Raw genomic sequence first — 26,900 nt, forward strand, 5'->3', positions numbered from 1 at the left:
CTGGTTTCAGAGACAGGAAGAAGTGAGTCTGGACCTTATAACAGGGTTGATCATCTCTGGTTTCAGAGACAGGAAGAAGTGAGTCTGGGCATTATAACAGGGTTGATCCTTATAACAGGGTTGATCATCTCTGGTTTCAGAGACAGGAAGAAGTGAGCCTGGACATTATAACAGGGTTGATCATCTCTGGTTTCAGAGACAGGAAGAAGTGAGCCTGGGCCTTATAACAGGGTTGATCATCTCTGGTTTCAGAGACAGGAAGAAGTGAGCCTGGGCCTTATAACAGGGTTGATCATCTCTGGTTTCAGAGACAGGAAGAAGTGAGTCTGGGCATTATAACAGGGTTGATCATCTCTGGTTTCAGAGACAGGAAGAAGTGAGTCTGGACCTTATAACAGGGTTGATCATCTCTGGTTTCTTCCAACCAGGATTTCTGGAAAACCAGGGAAATTTGGGCAAAGTTACCAGGATTTTGCAACCCCATTCATAAAGCATACCAGAATAAGAGTGCTGATCTAGGATCAGGTCCTCCCTGTCCATGTAATCATATATCCATTATGATCTAAAAGGCAAACCTGATCCTAAGTCAGCGCCAACTGTGAGATGCTTTGTTGTTTTAAGGAATGAAAGGAGTAAGAGGTTAAAATACAGTTTGAACCAAACTTAATCCTACAAATCTAGTCAACCTAAATCCACAACTTCAAGTATTTGACATGTATTCGACCCAGGTCTGGAAGAGACTAATTAAATTGCTACATATTTTATTAACAACCTCACCATTGACAAAATGTTCATTTAAGCCATTTTTAAAAGACACACGACAGTTCTTTCTCTTCTACATCTCCAGGAAATCTGCAGCGAAAGCTGAAGAGAAGGCAGAGAACCCCTACGGCGTGACCAACAAAACATTTGAGAGGGAAGAGGATGAACAGACAGGGTTCTGAGTCGCTGACTGTCTGTCAGGATTTGGCCAGGGTTGTTCCGGAGACCCGGGTTCGTAACCGGGTCCTGACACTGTCAGTGTGAAAGTTTGACAGACGACTTGACAGATCTGGAAAAACTCCCTACAACAACAACTCTTTCAAGAAGACCACATTAGAAGTTGGATCATTCGTTTAAATTATGTATAAATTCAAGACATTTGTAGAGTTTTAGAATATATTTTTATTCTAAAAAAAAAAAAAAAAAATACTTAAGTCACAGAAAAATATAAAAGCATTACTCATCTGACTAAACGATCAATAACTGAAAAATACAAACAAATGCTAATTATTTGTGTATGATACATAGCTACTTCTCTCTGCAATAGCAGAATAAACAGGCCACTGTTGCATCACACACACACTGTAATATCAGTACACACCCATTCTTTTCCTGGGCTCCGTTTCTCTACATTCAATGAATCTACAGTACATTTATGGTAGCCAGCAATCATCATTGTTTTCCAGGGACTCATGTGATCAATACAAAATGACATGGTATAAAATGATGGTATAAAAATACACTATAGAAACTACATAGAGAAACATAACATGCAGAAACAACAAACCCTCTCCATCATTTATTTATGGATGACAAAGAAGAATGACTGGTCCCCCGTCATCCCCTTGGGTTTCCCCAAAACTACTTTTGTCTCGTTAGAAGTGTGGATGAACCAGCCCTGGCAGTAGGCGGACTCAAACCGGCGTTGTTTGCTCATTTCAGCCTTCATGTAGAAGACAAACGCCTGGATCTCCTCATCGTCCTTCCTGATGCTTTTCAGTCTGTGTTGGTCACACGTCTGAAAGGATATGTACAGGTTGAAGATATTATTATTATTATTATTCACCAATTCCTTTTAGTCCTTGTGCAGATCTACCTAAATCTGCTTTTAAAGCCTGAATGGACCTGTGCAGTATAGGGAACACTATTCACTACTCAAATTCAACATGAACATGGAATAACCACAACACAACAGGGAATAACCACAACACAACAGGGAATAACCACAACACAGAATAACCACAACAGGGAATAACCACAACACAACAGGGAATAACCACAACACAACAGGGAATAACCACAACACAACAGGGAATAACCACAACACAACAGGGAATAACCACAACAGGGAATAACCACAACAGGGAATAACCACAACACAACAGGGAATAACCACAACACAACAGGGAATAACCACAACACAACAGGGAATAACCACAGTCCTTGGTCTCATTTCCTTAACTGACTGCTATGAAGTTATTTGAAAAAAAAAAATGCAATTAGTGGTGAACTAAAAATACATATAGTAGCAGTTATATTGAACACAAGTCTTTATCCTTAAGAGTCTACTGATGCACATCTGTGTGTCATGCTAGTGAATGTAATTAAAATAAATCCCCATCTAAATCCGTCAACTTAAGCTAGAGATATTTGCATGGGCTGAGTCTCGATCCCCCACATCCTCCTATGTTGCCCTTTCACATCTGGGGGCGGCAGGGGTAGCCTAGTGGTTAGAGTGTAGAGGCGGCAGGGTAGCCTAGTGGTTAGAGTGTAGAGGCGGCAGGGTAGCCTAGTGGTTAGATTGTTGGACTAGTAACCGCAAGGTTGCAGTTCAAACCCCTGAGCTGACAAGGTACAAATCTGTCGTTCTGCCCCTGAACAGGCAGTTAACCCACTGTTCCTAGGCCGTCATTGAAAATAAGAATTTGTTCTTAACTGACTTGCCTAGTTAAATAAAGGTAAAATAAAAAATAAAAAATCTGCGGTGGAAGGTGGCCGAGCTCCAGCTGTGTTTGTCAGACCATGAGCCATCCCGAAAATCAGTTCTCTCACGAAAAACGTCTGTAGCATCCGAACGGTTTGGCCTACTAACTCTATGGGAAGATGACTCTCACAAACACGATGGTGTTCTCCGTTTTGCTTCACGACCCCCACAAGAGTCTTTGAGAATCGTCTGAAGGGAACCCATACAAATAAATGGAAGAACGGAATTAGCTTTGTGCCAACACAAATAAGGGATTTAATATATGTGTCCAAAAAAACACAAATATTTCCTAAGCTTTCTGACATCTCGTTGATATAGGACAGATCACTTCAAAACAACCATGTTATAAAATGATGGTATATATAAAAAAATTAGAGAAACATAACATTCAGAAACAACAAACCCTCTTCATCATTTATGGATGACTGGTCCCCCATCATCCCCTGGGGTTTCCCCAAAACTACTTTAGTCTCGTTAGAAGTGTGGATGAACCAGCCCTGGCAGTAGGCGGACTCAAACCGGCGTTGTTTGCTCATTTCAGCCTTCATGTAGAAGACAAACGGCTGGATCTCCTCATCGTCCTTCCTGATGCAGTCTGTCACAAGACTGAAAGGACGTGTACAGGTTAAAACTATCAAAACCTTCCTTATGATGTTTTTTGACTGTCATTTTGACCATTTCTGAATGTTCGTCCATGTGTTTCTTTGGGCTGTAATAGTAAAGGCCATATTCAATATTTTATCAAATATACCTAAAGAGGTCCTAAAATTCTAAATCCAATAGCTAAATGATCCATGGTATGACCATATTAAAACAATTCCATATGTTAACTTAGTACCCTAACTCTAGTAGATAACCATAGTAGCTAACCCTAGCCCTAGTAGCTAACCCTAGTCCTAGTAGCTAACCCTAGTAGCTAACCCTAAACCTAGTAGCTAACCCTAGTAGCTAACCCTAAACCTAGTAGCGAACCCTAGGAGCTAACCCTAAACCTAGTAGCTAACCCTAAACCTAGTAGCTAACCCTAAACCTAGTAGCTAACCCTAACCCTAGTAGCTAACCTTAGTAGCTAACCCTAGCCCTAGTAGCTAACCCTAGCCCTAGTGGCTAACCCTAGCCCTAGTGGCTAACCCTAGTAGCTAACCCTAGTAGCTAACCCTAGCCCTAGTAGCTAACCCTAGCCCTAGTAGCTAACCCTAGTAGCTAACCCTAGCCCTAGTAGCTAACCCTAGCCCTAGTGGCTAACCCTAGTAGCTAACCCTAACCCTAGTAGCTAACCCTAGCCCTAGTAGCTAACCCTAGTAGCTAACCCTAGTAGCTAACCCTAACATCAAATAGCTAAATGATCCATGGTATGACCATCTTAAAACAATTCCATATGTTAGTTTAGTACTCTAACCCTAGTAGATAACCCTGACCATATTAAAACAATTCCATATGTTAGTTTAGTAGATCCTGGACTAAATGTTGTGTTAAATTAAACCCAGGAATGATCCTGGATAAAGTAAGGTCCATCTGGGTGAGAACTCAAGGTAATACATGTCAGATTATGAGTTTAACAACTATTACTGTGTATTTTGGGCACTAGACCCGTGGTAAATATCCCTTTATTATACTGTTTAGAAATTATTTTATGACCTGAACCTAAATACATGCAAATTATGTGAATTTCAAATGCAAATATACCCGAAGCGCTCACCAACAATATAGTGCCATCTGTAGATCTCATTGAACTGAAATAGTGAAAATATAACTGAAGATCTCACCAAGCCTGTAAAATACATATATATTTTAAAAATCTGTTAAAAAACATGGGAGCCTCTTAATTGTAAAGAGCAGGCTGTTGAGACTGAAGACAAATGGTCTCTGGACTACCAAGCAGCTCAGAGTTGCAGGAGTTCTCTCAAGATGAGGAAATTGAGTACTTTCCTAAGTCAGTTCACAGACACCATCTGGCCAAAGGGTGGTTCCCTGGACCGAGCAAGAATCAAACGCTGCCACAAAAAGTCCTTTGCAATGAAACCCGGTCGGGACCGGGACCAATGCCTCATGACATTAACATTATTTTCCAGTTCGGCTAATTTGAAAACACCAGACTTCAGTGGTTGAATCTCAAACATAACATGCATCAACTAGATGAGGAACTGGAGTCACAAAGATCCTCAAATTCAAGACCTCATCCAACGGGCCATATGCCTCCGTCGACAGAACACGCTCCGTAGTAGGGGAAAACTAACCAGGTGACGTCGACCAGGTTCACCGGTTGGGAAGCTGCTGTCAGGGGACATGTAGTAAAATGTGCTCGGCTAAAAACCCCGCAACTCTCCTACCAATCCCAACGACACCATCCATCACTGCTGTCTAGACGTGATGGTGACATCGTCACTGCCAACCAGGACTTGTGTGACGTGCCTTTTAAATGCTGACTTAGTGTCATATTCAGATGGGTCATCCTACCTGGACCAAATGGGAAATAGATGGGCGGGGCCCGCTGTAGTCACAGTCCACACATGGCTAGGGTCTGCTCCGTTACATCCTGGTACCTCAGCACAGTTGGCAGAGGGGAGGGCGCTGACGCACGCGTTGATGCTGACAGAGGGATGGTGCCTCGATCACACCATCAGCGTTATTACGCAGAAAGGTATGCAGCATCATCTGGGTTTGTCCAACAACAGTTCAACACTCCCCTTCTGCTACCACTTCTGTCAAGTCGTCTATGCATGCAGTTTTACACCAACATACACCACCACACAGAACGCAGCGCAATGCAGCAAGGCAAATGCAGTGGTCCATTGGAAATTAATGTACTTCTGATGTACCAAAACGTGATGACGCCGTCGGTGTGATCGAGGCGTAAGAAGGTGACAATCTATACTGATTCAAGGTATGTAGGTGGTGTTTGAAGGACTTCAGGAGGTTGTGGGTTTATGACGTTGTTAAACACGACGGTAGCGGCATTGTTCGGAGCGGCGGCGTTACCCAACGCTGGTGCCGTTATTAAATGTGCCGCCCACTTTTAGGGCCGATTCTGTTACGAAAGGGGATCCTCTGACCCCTGGCACGGGACTCACCCGCGATTCTTCCTCCTCCCCTCACCCGAGGACCCGCGGTTCCTCCTCCCCTCACCCGCGGTTCCTCCTCCCCTCACGGGACTCACCCGCGGTTCCTCCTCCCCACTGCCTCCTCCCCTCCTCATCCCCTCACGGGACTCACCCATGGTGACTGTACATACTTCTACTGGTGCTGTTAATATGCAAAACAATGCTGATACCGTTGAAAAGTGGTGTTTGATTCTTCAGGCTGAAAACCCGATGACGATGGCGTCTGGCGCCCCCCAGACGGCCGTACGGGGGCGCCACTCATACTACTTCCCTATCTTGCACACATACGTATAGTATCATGGAACGAGGCATGAGTCCAAGGAGAGATGTTGGGAATGTGTAGGAAAGAATGGTATTGTCCCAAATTTGGCACAATGTGCAAAAACAACATGGTTAAAAAGATCTGAAACACAACATGAAAACAACCACTCCAGTTACTGGAATGGGAACCAGATCACTACCATGGGAACCCTTTGGAAAGCTTCAAATCAATGTCATCTGTTTACCACCAAGTAAAGGGTCAAAAATGTTGTTTGTATTAGATACCTCCTCCAAGTGGGTTGAAGTCGAGGGCCTTGAACCACCTGACCCAATGTCTACTAGAGGGCCTTGAACCACCTGACCCCAATGTCTACTAGAGGGCCTTGAACCACCTGACCCCAATGTCTACTAGAGGGCCTTGAACCACCTGACCCCAATGTCTACTAGAGGGCCTTGAACCACCTGACCCCAATGTCTACTAGAGGGCCTTGAACCACCTGACCCTAATGTCTATTAGAGGTCCTTGAACCACCTGACCCCAATGTCTATTAGAGGGCCCTGAACCACCTGACCCCAATGTCTACTAGAGGGCCTTGAACCACCTGACCCCTGAACCACCATGTCTAGAGGGCCCTGAACCACCTGACCCCAATGTCTTGAGGGCCTTGAACCACCTGACCCCAATGTCTATTAGAGGTCCTTGAACCACCTGACCCCAATGTTTGTAGGGCCCTGAACCACCTGACCCCAATGTCTATTAGAGGGCCCTGAACCACCTGACCGCAATGTCTACTAGAGGGCCTTGAACCACCTGACCCCAATGTCTACTAGAGGGCCTTGAACCACCTGACCCCAATGTCTACTAGAGGGCCTTGAACCACCTGACCCCGCTATTGACACCTTGTTGAGTCCATGTCCCGACAAATTGAGGCTGTTCTGAGGGCAAAAGGGGGGACTGGGGGTGCAACTCAATATTAGAAAGGTGTTCTGTAGAGTCAGGGTAGAGTCAGGGTAGAGTCAGGGTAGAGTCAGGGTAGAGTCAGGGTATGCTGTGACCTTGTGAGAAGTTATTTGTGTATCTGCAGAAATATCCTCTCTTTAGGGAAGTAGTATTGAGGGTCTGTTGTACTGTTTTGGTGCACACGCTCCCTCCTTGCTGCCCTGCAATAAATACAGTATGAGAACCCAACTCGATACTCTCCCTTTGCAGTTTCGTTTGTCAGGGCCTTGCTAACATTCGTCTTAGCAGCAGAAAGCAGAAGGGTATGTGCTCACCCCAACACAGAGAGAGACTCGCTCTCCGTCCTTAACACACTTGAGGAAACAGTTAGAGCTGGTGAAGTTGAGCACCACAGGGACCCCCCGAAACTCTCCGTCCACACAGTCAGACTTGTAGTGATAGATGGTGATCTTCTCTGGAATAAATCAATCAATAAACAAATCAGTTATTACCATAGTAACAAAAAACATTGGGCTAAAGTTAACGTTCGCAGTCTGTAGTCCAGACTGTCCATCATCAAGTTAAATATTTGTACACTAATTGCCATTGCAACGTTTAATAAACAGTTGTATAATTGTTATTATGATAAAAGAATAAGAAAATCGTCGACATAATACAAAAACACGTTATTCTATAACAAACCTGGAGTTGCTGACAAAGTGGGAACACTCCACATCTTATGTGTACGTCTACGCCGAAGGTACATGTGGCATAAATAGTTTTCAATAAAGAGGTTGTCCAACTGTTGTACTTTTTCCAAGTTGCCCATTCCTCGTGACACTGAACACAAAAAGAGAGAAACAAACAGACAAAACGGTCATCAGAAAATACAGTGAAGAAGATGAGGAAGCATACCTCAACAAGCTCTTCGTTTGGATGATGTCATTGTTTGGGACCCATGGCAGAGCATTGGTGAAGCAGCACAAGTGAAATAATCCCATGGTGCTAAGAGTGGAGGAGATGTGGAAGGGATCCAGTCTAGTTTATAACTATGTGGAGTAGATGTGGAAGGGATCCAGTCTAGTTTATAACTATGTGGAGTAGATGTGGAAGGGATCCAGTCTAGTTTATAACTACGTGGACATGGTGATTGTGATATGGTATTCATGACCAGGGTTTCACTTCTCTGTCGGAAAGGTCATGGGAGCCAGTAATGAGGGAAGTGTATTTCACATCACACAAAATAACCTGTATTTACTCAGAAATTATGTGATTAAATGGTTAATTCACAGTAATAAATATGAAAATAAAATATAGCTTCTATAAGCACCACTAGCCACGATTTGGAACCAGTTAGAGTTAAATAAATTGTAATTATACTGTAATAAAATATAAAAATGTAACTATGATTGTTTCTACAAGCACCGCTATCGCCCGCGATTTGGAACCAGGTAGAGTTGAGTAAGTAGTTCCAGAAAGTATCTGTTGTCACCATACAATGTCTTCTTAAATGCCAGGCAAAAACCAGTTACAACAGTAGAATAAAATGCTCCAGAAGCACTGCTCGGTTGGCAGTACCGATACTGTTAATAAAAGGAACAGCCTACTTACCAACCAGACGCGTTGAATCTTTTGAAGTCAGCACCAGAACATGCCCAGGGTACACCCTGGTTAGATGAAAATGAAGGGTGGCCTGCTGTGGTCTAGCTTGTGGTTATATGCTGCCACTCCCCAGTGCTCATGTATCGTGTCTGCCTGGGTACGAAACCATCCCACTATCTATTGAACACAATCTTCTCCAGTCTTTCCTGTCCCCTCTACTCACTGTCCTATCAATTAAAAGCAAGTCAAAAATACAAGTGTGCTGGGAACTGCCCCCACTGCTTACAAATACATATTATTAAAACTTACCCAGGGTGACTTTGCTGGACTCTGCGACCATGACAACCTCGTTGAAGTTACAATCCGACTTGCCACAGTTGTGACAAGAGCTCCGTCACCGCAGCCACGCCCCCTCACCACAGAGATTCTGGTGTTCGTCATGGCAACCAGGAACAGATCGTCAACCTCACCATCGGCTTTGTTGACATCCTCTTCTGTGAGGTCTTCCATGGGGCGATAGGAGTCACTTTGTTCAGGGACGATACATGACGTTATACATTTTTATGGAGATTCGTGTGAGGCCAGTGGTCCATTAAAACAGGGTTTCCCCAAACTAGGTCCCGGGGCCCCCTGGGTGAACACTTTGGTTTTTACCCCAGCACTACACAGCTGATTCAAATAATCAAAGCTTGACGATGAGTTGGGTATTTGAGTCAGCTGTGTTATGCTACGGCAAAAACCTAAACGTGCACGGGTTTGGGAAACATTCAAATACATTCTACACTAAATATAATATGCACGTGAACACACATTCCAGGTATATACAGTAAGCTCTAAAAGTATTGAAGTGTGAAATATTTTTGGGGGAGTTTGACTGTACTCAAGCACTTTGGATTTGAAATGATACAATGACTGAGGTTAAATTGTCAGCTTTAATACAGCTAATGTATTATTTACTATTGCTTTCTATTGGGCACAAAATGATCTAAAAAAAACCAAACAAACCACCAAAACAAACAGCAAATGCAGCCAACAAATTTGTAGAGTCACAAGTTCCATGTAAATCATTACGTGCTAGGAATATGGGACCAAATACTTAAATATGTATTAAAGTAGTAAAAAGTTAAGTAAATTTGTCCCAATACTTTTGGTCCCCTAAAATGTGGGGACTATGTTCGAAAACAGTTCATGGATGATTGACTGAGTGACTGGCTGAGTGACTGGCTGACTGATTCAGCCCACCTCTCCAGGTCGTCCAGGTCATCCTCTCGTCTCATCTCCAGGCTGAAGCTGAGTATGGTGCTCTCCTTGGAGACCGGGTGGAGAGCCCTGGCCTCAGCCCCCTCTGGGCATCTCTCTGGTGGAGGAGCCCTGCTGGCTTGGTGGACAGTCTAGAGAGATGGGAAGATAACAGACAAGGCTCTGAACAACAACACTGATGTCCTTCCTCTTCCTACCTGGAGAGGTGAAGAAACCTGTGAGCCATAAACAACGGCATCACCGCTGTCAATGTAAGGGACTTCATTAGCATGGGAAACATACGCTTACATTGCCAAGGCAAGTGAAAGATACAATTAAAATAAACCATTTACATCACACTCACCATAGTTCCAAAAGGTTAAGGACATTTCAAAAGTCATTATGTTTATATACAGTGTTGTAATGACATGCAAATAGTTAAAGTACAAAAGGGAGAATAAATAAACATTTAAATATGGGTTGTATTTACAATGGTGTTTGTTCTTCACTGGTTGACCTTTTCTTGTGGCAACAGGTCACAAATTTTGCTGCTGTGATGTCACACTGTGGTATTTCACCCAGTAGATATGGGAGTTAATCAAAATTGGATTTGATTTCAAAATCTTTATGGTTCTGTACAATCTGAGGGAAATATGTGTCTCTAATATGGTCATACATTAGACAGGAGGTTAGAAAGTACAGCTCAGTTTCCACCTCATTTTGTGGGCAGAGTGCCCATAGCCTGTCTTCTCTTGAGAGCCAGGTCTGCCTACGGCGGCCTTTCTCAATAGCAAGGCTATGTTAACGGAGTCTGTACAAAAATTTCCTTAAGTTTGGGTCAGTCAGTGGTCAGGTATTCTGCCATTGTGTACTCTCCATTTTGGGCAAAATAGCATTCCAGTTTGCCCTGTTTTTGTTAATTCTTTCCAATGTGTCAAGTAATTATCTTTTTGTTTTCTGATGATTTGGTTGGGTCTAATTGTGTTGCTGTCCTGGGGCTCTGTGGGGTGTGTTTGTTTTTGTGAACAGAGCCCCAGGACCAGCTTGCTTAGGGAACTCTTCTCTCTGTAGTGGTTTGCTTTGTATCCTTTTCATTGCTTTTTTTCTGAATTTTGATCATTAGCGGGTATCAGCCAAATTCTGCTCTGCAGGCATTATTTGGTGTTTTATGTTGTACACCGGGGATAGTTTTGCAGAATTAAGCATGCAGAGTCTCAATTTGGTGCTTGTCCCATTTTGTGAATTCTTGGTTGGTGAGCGGACCCCAGACCTCACAACCATAAAGGGCAATGGGCTCTATAACTGATTCAAGTATTTTTAGCCAGATCCTAATTGGTATGTTGAATTTTATGTTCCTTTTGAAGGCACATGTTCCTCGCCTTGTCTCACAGCTTTGTGGAAGTGACCTGTGGAGCTGATGTTTAGGCCAGGGTATGTATAGTGACCTGTGGCGCTGATGTTTAGGCCAGGGTATGTATAGTGACCTGTGGCGCTGATGTTTAGGCCAGGGTATGTATAGTGACCTGTGTGCTCTAGGGCAACAGTGTCTAGATGGAATTTGTATTTGTGGTCCTGGCAACTGGACCTTTTTTGGAACACCATTATTTTTTGTCTTACTGAGATTTACTGTCAGGGCCCAGGTCTGACAAAATTCCCCTGTCTCTCTCGCTCTCTGACTAATATTCAGATTAATGGGTTCAAATGGTGACTCAAAACATCAAGCCATGTTAGTCACTTCTGGTAAATATCTTATTCATAGGTTGCACCTCAGTCATACCATTGTCATAAAAATGATCAAGCCGCCCTCTACCATCAGCGTTTCCCTTCTAAATTGGGCTACAATGAAAATGATGTCATGGGTAAAAATGTATTGGTTGCAGGTTTTTGGGCTACTTTTAAAATGCCTATGTAGGCTACTGTAGCCTACCATTTTATACAATAAATACGTTGAAATGACAATATGACTGGAGTCATTGCATATAAATTTGTTTTTTAACATTTATGGATAGCCAGGGGTTATCTCCAACATTCAGACATAATTTAGAAACAAAGCACGTGTGTTTAGTGAGTCTGCCAGATCAGAGGCATTAGGGATGACCAGGGATGTTCTCTGTTTAGTGAGTCTGCCAGATCAGAGGCATTAGGGATGACCAGGGATGTTCTCTTGATAAATGCGTGAATTAGACACTTTCTGTCCTTAAAGCATTCAAAATGTAAAGAGAACTTTTGTCAGGGAAAATATACAGTGTAAAAGTACCTACTTTGTTTTTAGGAATGTAATGAAGTAAAAAAGTTGTCAAAAATATAAATAGTAAAGTACAGATACCCTAAAAAACAAAGTAATACTTAAGTATTTTTACTTAAGCATTTTACACCACTGGATGTAATAAATAGGTTATATTATAACTTCAGTTTATTGTTGTTGTAGCCTTATGTTATTATACAATTATGAATGGCCATGTTTAGATAATGAAATTGGATGTTATCAATTGTGATCATGGTCACAGCTGCTAACTCAATTACCAATCAGCTGTTTGTTGGAATTGATTAGATTGAAAGTAAATCAGATTAGACTACAGGTAAATAAATAAAAACACTGGCTGTTGTTGACAAGCATAGGTCTCTTGTTCACATTTGGTTCAGTGATTGAAATTACGACCCCCATCCTTAGTAGCCTGTTCGGCAACTGAAGCACTTATTACCTTGGAAGCGCCTCGATATTCATGTTGAATGAATTAGTCTGTCAATTCGAACTAAGCAAGCTGCTAAATCGTTCATGTTACATCTTGCCGAGGCTACTGTAGGTTATCTGAAATGAGATGTAGGCCTACCAGGGGCTATAAGCTACCTGCATCCAGCTAACCAAACCATGACAAAGTTGAATTACAATCATAAACCTGGATTTTAGTCAGTAGGCCTAGCCTACGCTGATTGAAATGACAAGTCAATCTCGCAAATAGGCCATTTATAATGGCTTGTAGTCTTAACATCTGGCACATTTTCCAGAAAATAGCCCTACATTCATTTTTTAAGTTTAATAAGGGCAAATTATCTTTTCTCTCACAAAATATAAGATGGCGCCGGAGAGGATGAACGTTTTACATGCTCCTAACCAACTGAGCTATTTTGTTCGTTTTTTGCGTTGTTTGTTACTTGTTTTTTTAAACTTATTTTGTACATAATGTTGCTGCTACCATCTCTTATGACCAAAAATATCTTCTGGACATCAGAACAGCGATTACTCACCACGAACTGGAAGAAGCTTTTTCCTTTAACGAGTCCGACGAGACGGATATACTGGTTTCCCGGGAACAGGCCCAAATTCCCGTTATTTGCGTGAAGAAACGATGGAGGAAAAGAAGGTGCTGAGAATCCGTAGACCGAGCGACTAAACTCCCACTGTTATCTGTTCTACTTGCTAACATGCAATCATTGGAAAATGAAATTAATGACCTACGATTACGTTTATCCAACCAACGGGACATCAAAAATGGTAATATCTTATGTTTCACCGGGTCGTGGCTGAATGACGACACGGACAATATAGAGCTGGTGGGATTTTCCATGCACCGGCAGAACAGAGAAGAAGCTACGTCTGGTAAGAGAAGGGGTGGGGGTGTGTGTCTTTTTGTCAATAACAGCTGGTGCGCGATGTCTAAAATATTAAAGAAGTCTCGAGGTATTGCTCGCCTGAGGTAGAGTACCTTATGATAAGCTGTAGACCATACTATCTATATTATTCGTAGCATTCTATTTATCACCACAGACCGATGCTGGCACTCAACCAACTTTATAAGGCAGTAAGCAAACAAGGAAATGCTCATCCAGCGGCGCTCCTAGTGGCCGGGAACTTTAATGCAGGTAAACTTATATCAGCTGTACCAATTTTTTTTACCAGCATGTTACATGTACAACCAGAGGGGGGAATAAAATACATAAAAAAATAAATAAATAAAAACTCTAGCCCAACTTTACTCCACACAGAGATGCATACAAAGCTCTCCCCCGCCCTCCATTTGGAAAATCTGACCATAATTATATCCTCCTGATTCCTGCTTTACAAACAAAAACTAAAGCAGGAAGTACCGGTGACTCGCTCAATACAGAAGTGTTCCAGGATTTATCCATTGGCGTTGAGGAGTCATCGGCTTCATCAATAAGTGTATCGACGACGTCGTCCCCACAGTGACTGTACGTACATACCCCAACCAGAAGCCATGGATTACAGGCAACATCCGCATTGAGCTAAAGCTGCCGCTTTCAAGGAGCGGGACACTAATCTGGACGCTTATAAGAAATTCCACTATGCCCTCAGACGAACCATCAAACAAGCAAAGCATCAATACAGGATTAACTTCTTGAGTGTAGGGTGCGGTATTTTTGTTTTTGGCTAAAAAACATACCCATTTGAAACTGCCTATTTCTCAGGCCCAGAAACTAGAAAATGCATACAATTGTCAGATTAGGATTCAAAACTCTAAAGTTACCCAAACTGTCAAAATATTGTCTGAGTATAACAGAACTGATATTGCAGGCAAAAACCTGAGGAAAATCCAACAAGGAAGCGCTGTTTTCAGCGGATGTTGATGAAAATGATCCCGCTAACGGGATGGGTTCGTCAAGTAGATTTAAGATTGAATCCTACTACACCGGCTCTGATGCTCATCGAATGTGGCAGGGCTTGAAAACTGTTACGGACTACAATGGGAAACCCAGACGAGAGCTGCCCAGTGACATGAGCCTACCAGACGAGCTAAATGCCTTTTATGCTCGCTTCGAGGTAAGCAACACTGAAGTAGGCACGAGAGCACCAGCTGTTCTGGATGACTGTGCGATAATGCTCTCGGTAGCCAATGTGAGCAAGACCTTTAAACAGGTCAACATTCACAAAGCCGCGGGACAGACGGATTACCAGGACGTGTACTCAAAGCATGCATGGCCCAACTGGCAAGTGTCTTCACTGACATTTTCAACCTGTCCCTGACAGTCTGTCATACCTACATGTTTCAAGCAGACCACCATAGTCCCTGTGCCAAAGGGAGTGAAGGTAACCTGCCTAAATGATTACCGCCCTGTAGCACTCACATCAGTAGCCATGAAGTGCTTTGAAAGGCTGGTCATGGCTCACATCAACAGCATCCACCCAGATACCCTAGACCCACTCCAATTCACATACCGCACCAACAGATCCACAGATGACGCAATCTCAATCAACACTGCTCTTTCCCACCTGGACAAAAGGAACACATATGTGAGAATGCTGTTCATTGAGTACAGCTCAGCATTCAACACCATAGTGCCCACAAAGCTCATCACTAAGCTAAGGACTCTGGGACTAAACACCTCCCCCTGCAACTGGATCCTGGACTTCCTGATGGGCCGCCCCCAGGTGGTGAGGGTAGGCAACACATCTGCCACACTGATCCTCAACACTGGGCCCCTCAGGGGTGTGTACTTAGTCCCATCCTGTACTCCCTGTTCACCCACGTCTGCGTGGCCAAACACGACATCAACACCATCATTAAGTTCAAACGACACAACAGTGGTAGGCCTGATCACCAACAACGATAAGGAAGCCTATAGGGAGGAGGTCAGAGAACTGGCAGTGTGGTGCCAGGACAACAACCTCTCCCTCAATGTGAGCAAGACAAAGGAGCTGATCGTGGACTACAGGAAAAGGAGGGCCGAACAGGCCCCCATTAACATTGACGAGGCTGTAGTGGAGGGTCAAGAGTTCAAGTTCCTTGGTGTCCATATCACCAATGAACTATCATGATCCAAACACACCAAGACAGTCATGAAGAGGGGACGAAAAAACCTTTTCCCCCTCAGGAGACTGAAAAGATTTGGGTCCCCAGATACTCAAAAAGTTCTAAAGCCGCACCTTCGAGAGCATCCTGACCGGTTGCATCACCGCCTGGTATGGAAACTGCTCGGCATCTGACCGTAAGGCATTACAGGTTCACTAACTACTTCTCGCCTGGTTCACTAACTACTTCTCAGATAGAGTTCAGTGTGTCAAATCGGAAGGCCTGTTGTCCGGACCTCTGGCAGTCTCTATGGGGGTGCCACAGGGTTCAATTCCCAAGCTGACTCTTTTCTCTGTATATATCGATGATGTCGCTCTTGCTGCGAGTGATTCTTTTATCCACCTCTACGCACACATCATTCTGTATACCATACATGCCATACAACACTCCTTCCGTGGCCTCCAGCTGCTCTTAAATGCATGCTCTTCAACCAATCGCGTCTTGCACCCCCGACTAGCATCACTACTCTGGACAACTATAAATACCTAGATGTCTGGCTAGACTGTAAACACTCCTTCCAGACTCACATTAAGCATCTCCAATCCAAAGTTAAATATAGAATCGGCTTCCTATTTCACAACAAAGCCTCCCTTCACTCATGCTGCCAAACATACTCTCGTAAAAACTGACTATCCTACCGATCCCAGACTTCGGCGATGTCATTTACAAAATAGCCTCCAACACTCTACTCAGGAAAGTGCCATCACAGTGTCATCCGTTTTGTCACCAAAGCCCCATATACTACCCAACCCTGCGATTTTTATGCTCTTGTTGGCTGGTCCTCGCTACATATTCGTCGCCAAACCCACTGGCTCCAAGTCATCTATAAATCTTTGCTAGGTAAAGCTCCGCCTTATCTCAACTCACTGGTCACCATAGCAACACCCAACCGTCACATGTGCTCCAGCAGGTATATTTCACTGGCCATCCCCAAAACCAACACCTCTTTTGGCCACCTTTCCTTCATGTTCGCTACTGCCAATGACTGGAACTAATTACAAAAATAAATAAATAAATAAAATAAAAATCACTGAAGTTGGAGCCATATCTTCCTCACTAACTTTAAGTGTCAGCTGTCAGAGCAGCTTACCGATCGCTGCAGCTGTACACAGCCCATCTGTAAATAGCCCATCCAACCAACTACCTACCTCATCCCCATATTTGTTTTTCTGCTCTTTTGCACTCCAGTATTTCTACTTGCACATATCACTCCAGTGTAAGTTGCTAAATTGTAATTACTTCACAACTATTGGCCTATTTATTGCCTTACTTCATTTGCACACCATGTACACAGATTTTTCTATTGTGTTATTGACTGTATGCTTGTTTATCCCCTGTGTAACTGTGTTGTTTTTGTCGCACTGCTTAGCTTTATCTTGGCCAGGTTGCAGTTGTAAATGAGAACTTGTTCTCAACTGGCCTACCTGGTTAAATAAAAAATTAAATAAAATACAAAGCTGGTGCGTATGTCCCAATATGTCACTGGGGCCAAGCTTCCTGCCATCCAGGACCTATATACCAGGCAGTGCCAGAGGAAAGCCCATAAAATTGTAGGAGACTGTTTTCTCTGCTACCGCACAGCAAGCGGTACCGGAGCGCCAAGTCTAGGACCAAAAGGCTCCTCAACAGCTTCTACCCCCAAGCAATAAGACGACTGAGATATTTTCTTCTTCTTGAACTGCACTGGTTAAGGGCTTGTAAGTAATAATTTCAGGGTAAGGTCTACAATTGTTGTATTCGGCGCATGTGACAAATAAAATTAGATTTCATTTGATTTTGTAAACTGCTGCTCCTCGCTGTTTATTATCTATGCATAGTCACTTCAACCCTACCCACATGTACAGATTACCTCAACTAACCTGTACCCCACAAACTGACTCGGTACCCCCTGTATATAGCCTCGTTATTGTTATGTTGTTATTGTGTTACTTTTTTATTCTTTTTTTACTTTAGTTTATTTGGTAAATATTTTCTTAAATCTTCTTGAACTGCACATTTGTTAAGGGCTTGTAAGTAATAATTTCAGGGTAAGGTCTACTTGATATTCAAATTCCTTAGCTAGTCATATTAGTTCACAATAATTAGTATTTTGATGGAAAACAGAATTTTGTTTCTTAAGTCTTTAGAAGTTAAGTCGATATTCACTCGATAACGTTATTGGAAAAAAATGGTTTATTGGCTAATTGTGCCAACTCCTTTCTTGCTGCGAAACCCCCCCCAACAATTGTTAGTGTTTAGGCCTTGTGGGTGGGTTTTGAGTAATCAATTTCCGCCAGACCTGGCAACCCTGACGGGCGGCGTAATAGTGGTGCCCTAAAGTCGTGATAAGCCCATTCATTCTGGACGGAAGGTACGCCTGTTTAGTCTAAATTACACTATAGTGTCTAGAAATAAGATGACATTGCTAAACGAGTCAAATATTTAGTTAGAAACAACTTTTCTAGCATTATCATGTCGTCAAATTTACTTTAGACAGATGGCAATGTTGTCATTAGCTATCAAAGTTCGTCAAAAATAGCTAGCAATGCTAACGGCAGCTACCTCAATTTTAGCTAACGTTTATACTGCATCTAAAGTCCATCTGGCGACATCAAAACGAGGACAAAAGGTTTTGCTACTAATTATTTGCATCCTTTTGAATGGCATATTTCTAAGCCACTGTAACGCACTTTTGGTTCAATCTTAATCAGTGCTCATTGACAATACATTTTAGTAGAATGCTCAGTTGGGCATTACTTCAAAACAATATTGTGATGAAACATGCAACACATGAAGAGAGTGGAGTGATATAAGAACTCTCCTCCAGCTATATCACTCACCAACATGGGGTTTCCTTCCGTCAGTATCTTGGCGAAGGCCTCTGGGGATAGATCCTGTAGGTCCACTCCATTGATCGTCAGGAGCTTGTCTCCTTCACTGAGGAACAACAACACCACATACCTGTTTTATATATATGTGTATATATTTATTATGTTTTTTCATTGCAACTGCCAACCACAGGAGGACTCTCAATGAGTGTAAACTGCCTGCTGCCGCTCTGCTAATCATCAGACGGGGAAGGAGAGGAGGTAGAGGGCCCACGTGGGCAACTCTGGGTGCCCTGCCTTGATTGGGTAACTGATTAATAATATAATTAAAATAAACTGCACAATCAATAAATGTGACCGGTTAATATGTCGGTATGACATTTTTGTATTATTATAATTTTTTAAATATGTTTTTATCCAACCACCAGAGCCCGATCTCAATGTTAAAAATACACCAGAGATTTAGCGACCGAAAATCAATAGATTATTAAAAATAATAACTGTGAATTACGTTTTATCACAAGCACATACTGCCAAACTAAAGGAAACACCAACATAAAATGTCTTGAAGGGTGTTGTGCCACCAAGAGCTGCCAGAATAGCTTCAATGCGCCTTGGCATAGATTCTGCAAGTGGACCTAAACTACGGCAGGAAATTGCACCTGACACCATAACATGTAATTTGTAGTCAACTATAGGCTACAGATTGTTGCCTGTGGCCATAGACATACAATCCATAGAAGGCTTTTGTAACACCCTGGCAATTTAAACTCATGAGTACGCTAGCAATGGATGCCAGTCCTGACTTGAATGGGAACTGCCATCTATGAATTATATTTCTATGTTTGGTTCCGGCTGTCGGTTGGCCTTTTTTGTACATTTCAAAATACAATATTGCGGGAAAAACAAAAACGTACAGTTTGGCAAGCAAATGAAAAGAGAAGACTCATCTCTCTGTAGAACCAATAGAACAACACCCAACGTGTAGCTCATCTTGAGACAGGCTTTTGCTACGACGGGCGCATCGGTCATCACCGTGAGTAGCCTATGGCTTCATCTTCATCATTAGGAAAGTCTGTGTGCCACTGGAAATTGTATTTAGCAGCCTACTGTAGACTATGATATATATATATATATATACTGTACATTGCCTCCAAATATTGTACAATCTGTGTGTCGCTTCATTGGCTGGGGCTATTGTTTGCTCGAATTCAAGACCAGATTGATCTCAGTTTGTCAGTGTCAGAGTAGCCGGTCATTTCGGTCATTTAAAAAAGATTCAGCTAATGTCTTCTAGCATGTAAATTATGTAGATTTGCATGATATGCATTTTTAAAAAGGCAGATTTTTTAAAAAGGGGATCTCTATATATAAAAAACTAAGCCCTGGGGCCTATGTTTTCTTAATATGGCCCTGCACAGACCCCGTGGTTCAATCTACACGGACCCCGTGGTTCAATCTGCACAGACCCCGTGGTTCAATCTACACAGACCCCGTGGTTCAATCTACACAGACCCCGTGGTTCAATCTGCACAGACCCCGTGGTTCAATCTACACAGACCCCGTGGTTCAATCTACACAGACCCCGTGGTTCAATCTACACAGACCCCGTGGTTCAATCTACACAGACCCCGTGGTTCAATCTACACAGACCCCGTGGTTCAATCTGCACAGACCCCGTGGTTCAATCTGCACAGACCCCGTGGTTCAATCTGCACAGACCCCGTGGTTCAATCTACACAGACCCCGTGGTTCAATCTACACAGACCCCGTGGTTCAATCTACACAGACCCCGTGGTTCAATCTACACAGACCCCGTGGTTCAATCTGCACAGACCCCGTGGTTCAATCTGCACAGACCCCGTGGTTCAATCTACACAGACCCCGTGGTTCAATCTACACAGACCCCGTGGTTCAATCTACACGGACCTGGAGAAAAACAATACAGCTTTTTAATACATTCAGGGGTGGAATTACCAAATGAAATAACTCTGTGACCTCACCCCTGACATTAGATCAAAAACTATTTCCTTACATCATAAAGGAGTTTTACTATGGGAAGTCCCTCTTGTGTCCCTCTAAAATGTCTCAACTCCTCTATCCTTAAAAGGTTTCAACCTACAGTATATTCAAATTCTTCACAGATAAACAGAGGTTATCAGAGGTTACCGGGTGAAGGCTTGTCCTCCTTTCTTGAACTTGAGGATCTTCTCCACTTCATAGTGGTGTTTCCCATCCTCCTCTGTGTGAAGTATAGAGATACCTCCCTTCACAGGTGAATCCTATGGACCGGAATGGAAATCATAGCAACGCACATTACCATACATGGTTGAAAACAAAGCCTTAGCCTCCACGTGACGAATACTACTGTATACATGGTTGAAAACAAAGCCTTAGCCTCCACGTGACGACTACTAATGTATACATGATTGAAAACAAAGCCTTAGCCTCCACGTGACGACTACTACTGTATACATGGTTGAAAACAAAGCCTTAGCCTCCACGTGACAACTACTAATGTATACATGGTTGAAAACAAAGCCTTAGCCTCCACGTGACGACTACTAATGTATACATGGTTGAAAAGACCAAAGAGCATATCCCCGATCCCTCACATTTCTACTACCCTACCCTACAGTGTTACAATTCAAATAGAAAACTACAACATAAAGTGGGAAGTGATGCAGTCATATCACTTACTGTGATATCCATATCCTTCTCTAGGTCTCCCCACTGGTAGTATGTAGGCAGTCTCCCCACTGGTAGTATGTAGGCAGTCTCCCTACTGGTAGTATGTACGCAGTCTCCCTACTGGTAGTGTGTAGGCAGTCTTCTGACTGGTAGTGAGTGTTGACCGTCTCCCCACTGGTAGTGTGTGGGCAGTACCACAAGTCCTGACTTAAATAGCTTTGTATAGGAGGGTTGACCAGGCACTTCTGCATCATGTGAACCGAGCAGCCAGAGAGGAAGTAGGTACACGCACTCAAGAGGGACTATTATTTTGCCAAAAGAGGATCTTCTGCAGAACGAGGAACTGGTCATGAGTTGTAAAATGGAAAAACAATAGATTACGAGAACACAGCTGTTTGAGTGTTAAATGGACAATTCACAGTCTGCTTGTGTACTAGCTATCCACTCATTAAACTCCTGCCTGTGTTGAAAATGTTGGCTTTCCAGGTATCACATGGCATCAACGTTATCACCACACACAGATCTGTGACTTCGGTAGCTCCTTGTTAGCCTGATCCCTGATCACAGTGTACCGTCAGGCCCAAGTCATATGGTCATTGTTTGGCAAGACAGCACACACAGACCGGGAAGCAGGCTATCTCTCTGTTGCGATAGGAAGAAATGACTCACTACATACAATTGAAGTCGGAAGTTTACATACACTTAAGTTGGAGTCAATAAAACTCGTTTTTCAACCACTACACACATTTCTTGTTAACAAATGTATAGTTTTGGCAAATTGGTTAGGACATCTACTTTGTGCATAAGAAGTAATTTTTCCAACAATTGTTAACATACAGACATACTTATATACATACTTACATACTTATAATTCACTGTATCACAATTCCAGTTGGTCAGAAGTTTACATACACAAAGTTGACTGTGCCTTTAAACGGATTGGAAAATTCATGAAAATTATGTCATGGCTTTAGAAGCTTCTGATAGGCTAACTGACATAATTTGAGTCAGTTGGAGGTGTACCTGTGGATGTATTTCAAGGCCTACCTTCAAACTCAGTGCCTCTTTGCTTGATATCATGGGAAAATCAAAAGAAATCAGCCAAGACCTCAGAAAAAAAATTGTAGACCTCCACAAGTCTGGTTCATCCTTGGGAGCAATTTCCAAACACCTGAAGGTACCGTGTTTATCTGCACAAACAATAGTACGCAAGTATAAACACCATGGGACCACGCAGCCGTCATACCGCTCAGGAAGGAAACGCGTTCTGTCTCCTAGAGATGAATGCACCTTGGTGCGAAAAGTGCAAATCAATCCCAGAACAACAGCAAAGGACCTTGTGAAGATGCTGGAGGAAACAGGTACAAAAGTATCTATAGCCACAGTAAAATGAGTCCTATATCGACGTAACCTGAAAGGCCGCTCAGCAAGGAAGAAGCCACTGCTCCAAAACCGCCATAAAAAAGCCAGACTACGGTTTGCCACTGCAAAGACCGTACTTTTTGGCGAAATGTCCTCTGGTCTGATGAAACAAAAATAGAACTGTTTGGCCATAATGACCATCGTTATGTTTGGAGGAAAGCCGAAGAACACCATCCCAAAAGTGAAGAACGAGGGTGGCAGCATCATGTTGTGGGGGTGCTTTGCTGCAGGAGGGCCAGGTGCACTTCACAAAATAGATGGAATCATGAGGGAGGAACATTATGTGAGTATATTGAAGCAACATCTCAAGACATCAGTCAGGAAGTCAAAGCTTGGTCGCAAATGGGTCTTCCAAATGGACAATGACCCCAAGCATACTTCCAAAGTTGTGGCCAAATGGCTTAATGACAACAAAGTCAAGGTATTGGAATGGCCATCACAAAGCCCTGACCTCAATCCCAGAGAAAATTTGTGGGCAGAACTGAAAAAGCGCGTGCGAGCAAGTAGGCCTACAAACCTGACTCCGTTACACCAGCTCTGTCAGGAGGAATGGGCCAAAATTCCCCCAACTTATTGTGGAAGGCTACCCAAAACATTTGACCCAAGTTAACAATTTAAAGGCAATGCTACCAAATACTAATTGAGTGTATGTAAACTCCTGACCCACTGGGAATGTGATGAAATAAATAAAAGCTGGAATAAATCATTCTCTCTACTATTATTCAGACATTTCACATTCTTAAAATAAAGTGATGATCCTAACTGACCTAAGACAGGGAATTTTACTAGATTTAATTTCAGGAATTGTGAAAAACTGAGTTGAAACCTATTTGGCTAAGGTGTATGTGTCACACCCTGACCATAGAGAGCCCTTGGTTCTCTATAGTGTTGTAGGTCAGGGCGTGACTTGGGGGGTGTTCTAGTTTTTCCTATTTCCATGTTGGTGAGCTTGGTATGGTTCCCAAGTAGAGGCAGCTGATTATCGTTGTCTCTAATTGGGGATCATACTTAAGTTCTCCATTTTTCCCACCTGGGTTGTGGGATATTGTTTGTGTTAGTGTGTTTGGCCACTGCGTCTTCACGGTCGTTGTAGTTTTCTTGTTTTTGTTTCTAGTTTCACTTTGTATTAAAAAGATGTGGAACTCAATCCACGCTGCGCATTGGTCCGCTCATTTCGAAGAACGTTACTGTAGGTAAACTTCAGACTTCAACTGTACATCACAATAGAGATGGCTGTTAAAGTGAACCCATGAAAGACCACATGTTTTTGTTTGACCGGGCTTCCTCAACCTCTTTTGACATGATGCTCGATTAGAGTTGTTTATACATTGAAATGCATCCCTTTAGTGACTAGGCGTTGACTGTTTGAAAGTAGAGTGCGTTGTTGTTATTTCCAGAAGTGGGATTTAAAAAAGCAGAAGCATTTGAAGTTCTAGATCATTGAAGGTACAGGTGGTGGCTGAATTTAAGTACAGAAGTGAAGATTAGGGATGTTGATTTAAACAATGAAAGGTTTATGCATACAGGTGAGTGAACACACACACGCGCACATACAAACACAATGACACACTGCCTCACTAACACCATACAGAGACATGGTCCTTCACCTCCATGGGAAAGCCTAGAAAGGGGAACATCGAGGGGAACTGAGATGATGACCCTGTAGACAGGAAATCGCATCACAATCTCAACTTCCTCTGTGAAGTCAACTGAAAATATGAGGTTCTCCCAAATTAACTTGACCATGTTGACTGTTCACGGTCTGTGTAAGATACTTACGCTACTGTTCAACAGTTTGGGATCACTTAGAAATGTTCTACTTTTATAAAATAAAGCAAATGTTTTGTTCATTAAAATAACATCAAATTGATCAGAAATACAGTGTGGACATTAATGTTGTAAATTACTATTGTAGTTGGAAACGGCAGATTTTTATTTTTTTAAATGGAATATCTACATAGACATACAGAGGCCCATTATCAGCAACCATCCCTCCTGTGTTCCAATGGCATGTTGTGTTAGCTAATCCAAGTTTATCATTTTAAAAGGCTAATTGATCATTAGAAAACCCTTTGGCCATTATGTTAGCACAGCTGAAATCTGTGGTGCTGATTAAAGAAGCAATATAACTGTCCTTCTTTAGACTAGTTGAGTATCTGGAGCATCAGCATTTGTGGGTTCGATTACATGCTCAAAATGGCCAGAAACCAAGCACTTTCCTCTGAAACTCTTCAGTCTATTCTTGCTCTGAGAAATTAAGGCTATTCCATGTGAGAAATTTCCAAGAAACTGAAGATCTCGTACAACACTGTGTACTACTCCCTTCACAGAACAGCGCAAACTGGCTCTAACCAGAATAGAAGGAGGATTAGGAGGCCCTGGTCCCCAACTGAGCAAGAGGACAAGTACATTAGAGTGTCTAGTTTGAGAAACAGACCCCTCACAAGTCCTCAACTGGCAGCTTCATTTAATAGTGCCCGCAAAACACTAGTCTCAACGTCAACAGTGAAGAGGCGACTCTGGGATGCTGACCTTCTAGGCAGAGTTCCTCTGTCCAGTGTCTGTGTTGTTTGCCCAACTTAATCTTTTTTATTGGCCAGTCTGAGATATGGCTTTTTCTTTGCAACTCTGCCTAGAAGGCCAGCATCCCGGAGTTGCCTCTTCACTGTTGACGTTGTGACTGGTGTTGTACGGGTACTATTTAATGAAGCTGCCAGTTGAGGACTTGTGAGGCGTAACATAGTCAAGCTAAATCTGGGACACTCAAATTAGTATGATATGTTACGTTTGGTATAGTTACGTACAACAGAAGGTTACTTAAGGCAAAAACAAAAGGAGGGTGGTCAGTCGGGGTGGATGGGTCGTTTTTTATAACGAGAATGTCGAGCAACCCAAAGGTTGCGTGTTTGAATATAGTTACGGACAACTTCAGCATTTTAGCCAATAAGGAACTTTTCAAGTACTTTTTTGCTATTTTTCAACTGCTTTTCGCTATCCTTTCCCCTTAACCCTAACCCCTAGCCTAGCTAACATTAGCCACCTAGCAAACATTAGTCACAACAAATTGGAATTTGTAACATATTATACTTTTAGCAAATTCATAACATGTCATACAAGTTGTAATGCGTCACATATCATACAAAATGGGTGCTGGACATCCACAAAATAATACATACCATACGAAACGTAAAATATCATGCTAAATGGAATGTCTCGGACTTACGTAAAGAATAATATGAAATGCTCTGAGACCAGGTTGTGTGTTTACACATTTATCACATTTATAGGACATCTCTATAGTGCAATTGGTAGGTAGCCTAGAGGTTAGAGTGAAGGACTAATAGCCAGAAGGTTGCTGGTTCTAGTGGTCTAAAAAATGACTAAAGTGCTGTTATATTTTTTCCAATATCAATCCTATGATGTCATAGGTTCAGGGAGCACCATTGGTGGACAGTATCAAGTCAGTTTAGATAACAGTGGTAATAAGCTGTGAGAGTGTGAGAGAGTTCAGAGCACCCCCCCCCCCCCCTTCCTTACGGCAAGGCTATTTTGAGAGCCCTCCTGGTAGCCAATGACACTCAACTGTGTCTATAGATGCCTGGGTTAGATAGGGTTACAGCCCTGACCAGCTGTGGGCTGGCTACCACCATTTTCATCTTTAGTTGTTTTCAGCCTTAGTATTCGTTGTTTTCAGCCTTAGTATTCGTTGTTTTCAGCCTTAGTATTCATTGTTTTCAGCCTTAGTATTCGTTGTTTTCAGCCTTAGTATTCATTGTTTTCAGCCTTAGTATTCATTGTTTTCAGCCTTAGTATTCGTTGTTTTCAGCCTTAGTATTCATTGTTTTCAGCCTTAGTATTCATTGTTTTCAGCCTTAGTATTCGTTGTTTTCAGCCTTAGTATTCATTGTTTTCAGCCTTAGTATTCATGTTTTCAGCCTTAGTATTCATTGTTTTCAGCCTTAGTATTCGTTGTTTTCAGCCTTAGTATTCATTGTTTTCAGCCTTAGTATTCATTGTTTTCAGCCTTAGTATTCGTTGTTTTCAGCCTTAGTATTCATTGTTTTCAGCCTTAGTATTCATTGTTTTCAGCCTTAGTATTCATTGTTTTCAGCCTTAGTATTCATTGTTTTCAGCCTTAGTATTCGTTGTTTTCAGCCTTAGTATTCATTGTTTTCAGCCTTAGTATTCGTTGTTTTCAGCCTTAGTATTCGTTGTTTTCAGCCTTAGTATTCATTGTTTTCAGCCTTAGTATTCGTTGTTTTCAGCCTTAGTATTCATTGT

The 26,900-nt window shown here is 42.5% G+C and overlaps 1 long non-coding RNA gene and 2 pseudogenes across 1 annotated transcript; 2 read left to right on the forward strand and 1 right to left on the reverse strand.

The window, feature by feature from the left end:
* The first annotated feature begins 125 nt into the window (after positions 1 to 125).
* On the forward strand, positions 126 to 1,259 carry LOC135543123 (uncharacterized). Its single transcript, XR_010456180.1, has 2 exons — positions 126 to 376; positions 848 to 1,259. It is a non-coding gene; the product is annotated as an uncharacterized LOC135543123 (long non-coding RNA).
* Positions 1,141 to 21,411, reverse strand: LOC135543122 (uncharacterized; annotated as a pseudogene).
* A 1,341-nt stretch (positions 21,412 to 22,752) lies between these two features.
* LOC135542915 (uncharacterized) overlaps positions 22,753 to 26,900 on the forward strand; it is a 36,520-nt pseudogene continuing 32,372 nt past the window's right edge.

This window comes from Oncorhynchus masou, chromosome 7 (genome assembly GCF_036934945.1).
Source record: "Oncorhynchus masou masou isolate Uvic2021 chromosome 7, UVic_Omas_1.1, whole genome shotgun sequence".
NCBI classification, from domain to species: Eukaryota; Metazoa; Chordata; class Actinopteri; order Salmoniformes; family Salmonidae; genus Oncorhynchus; species Oncorhynchus masou.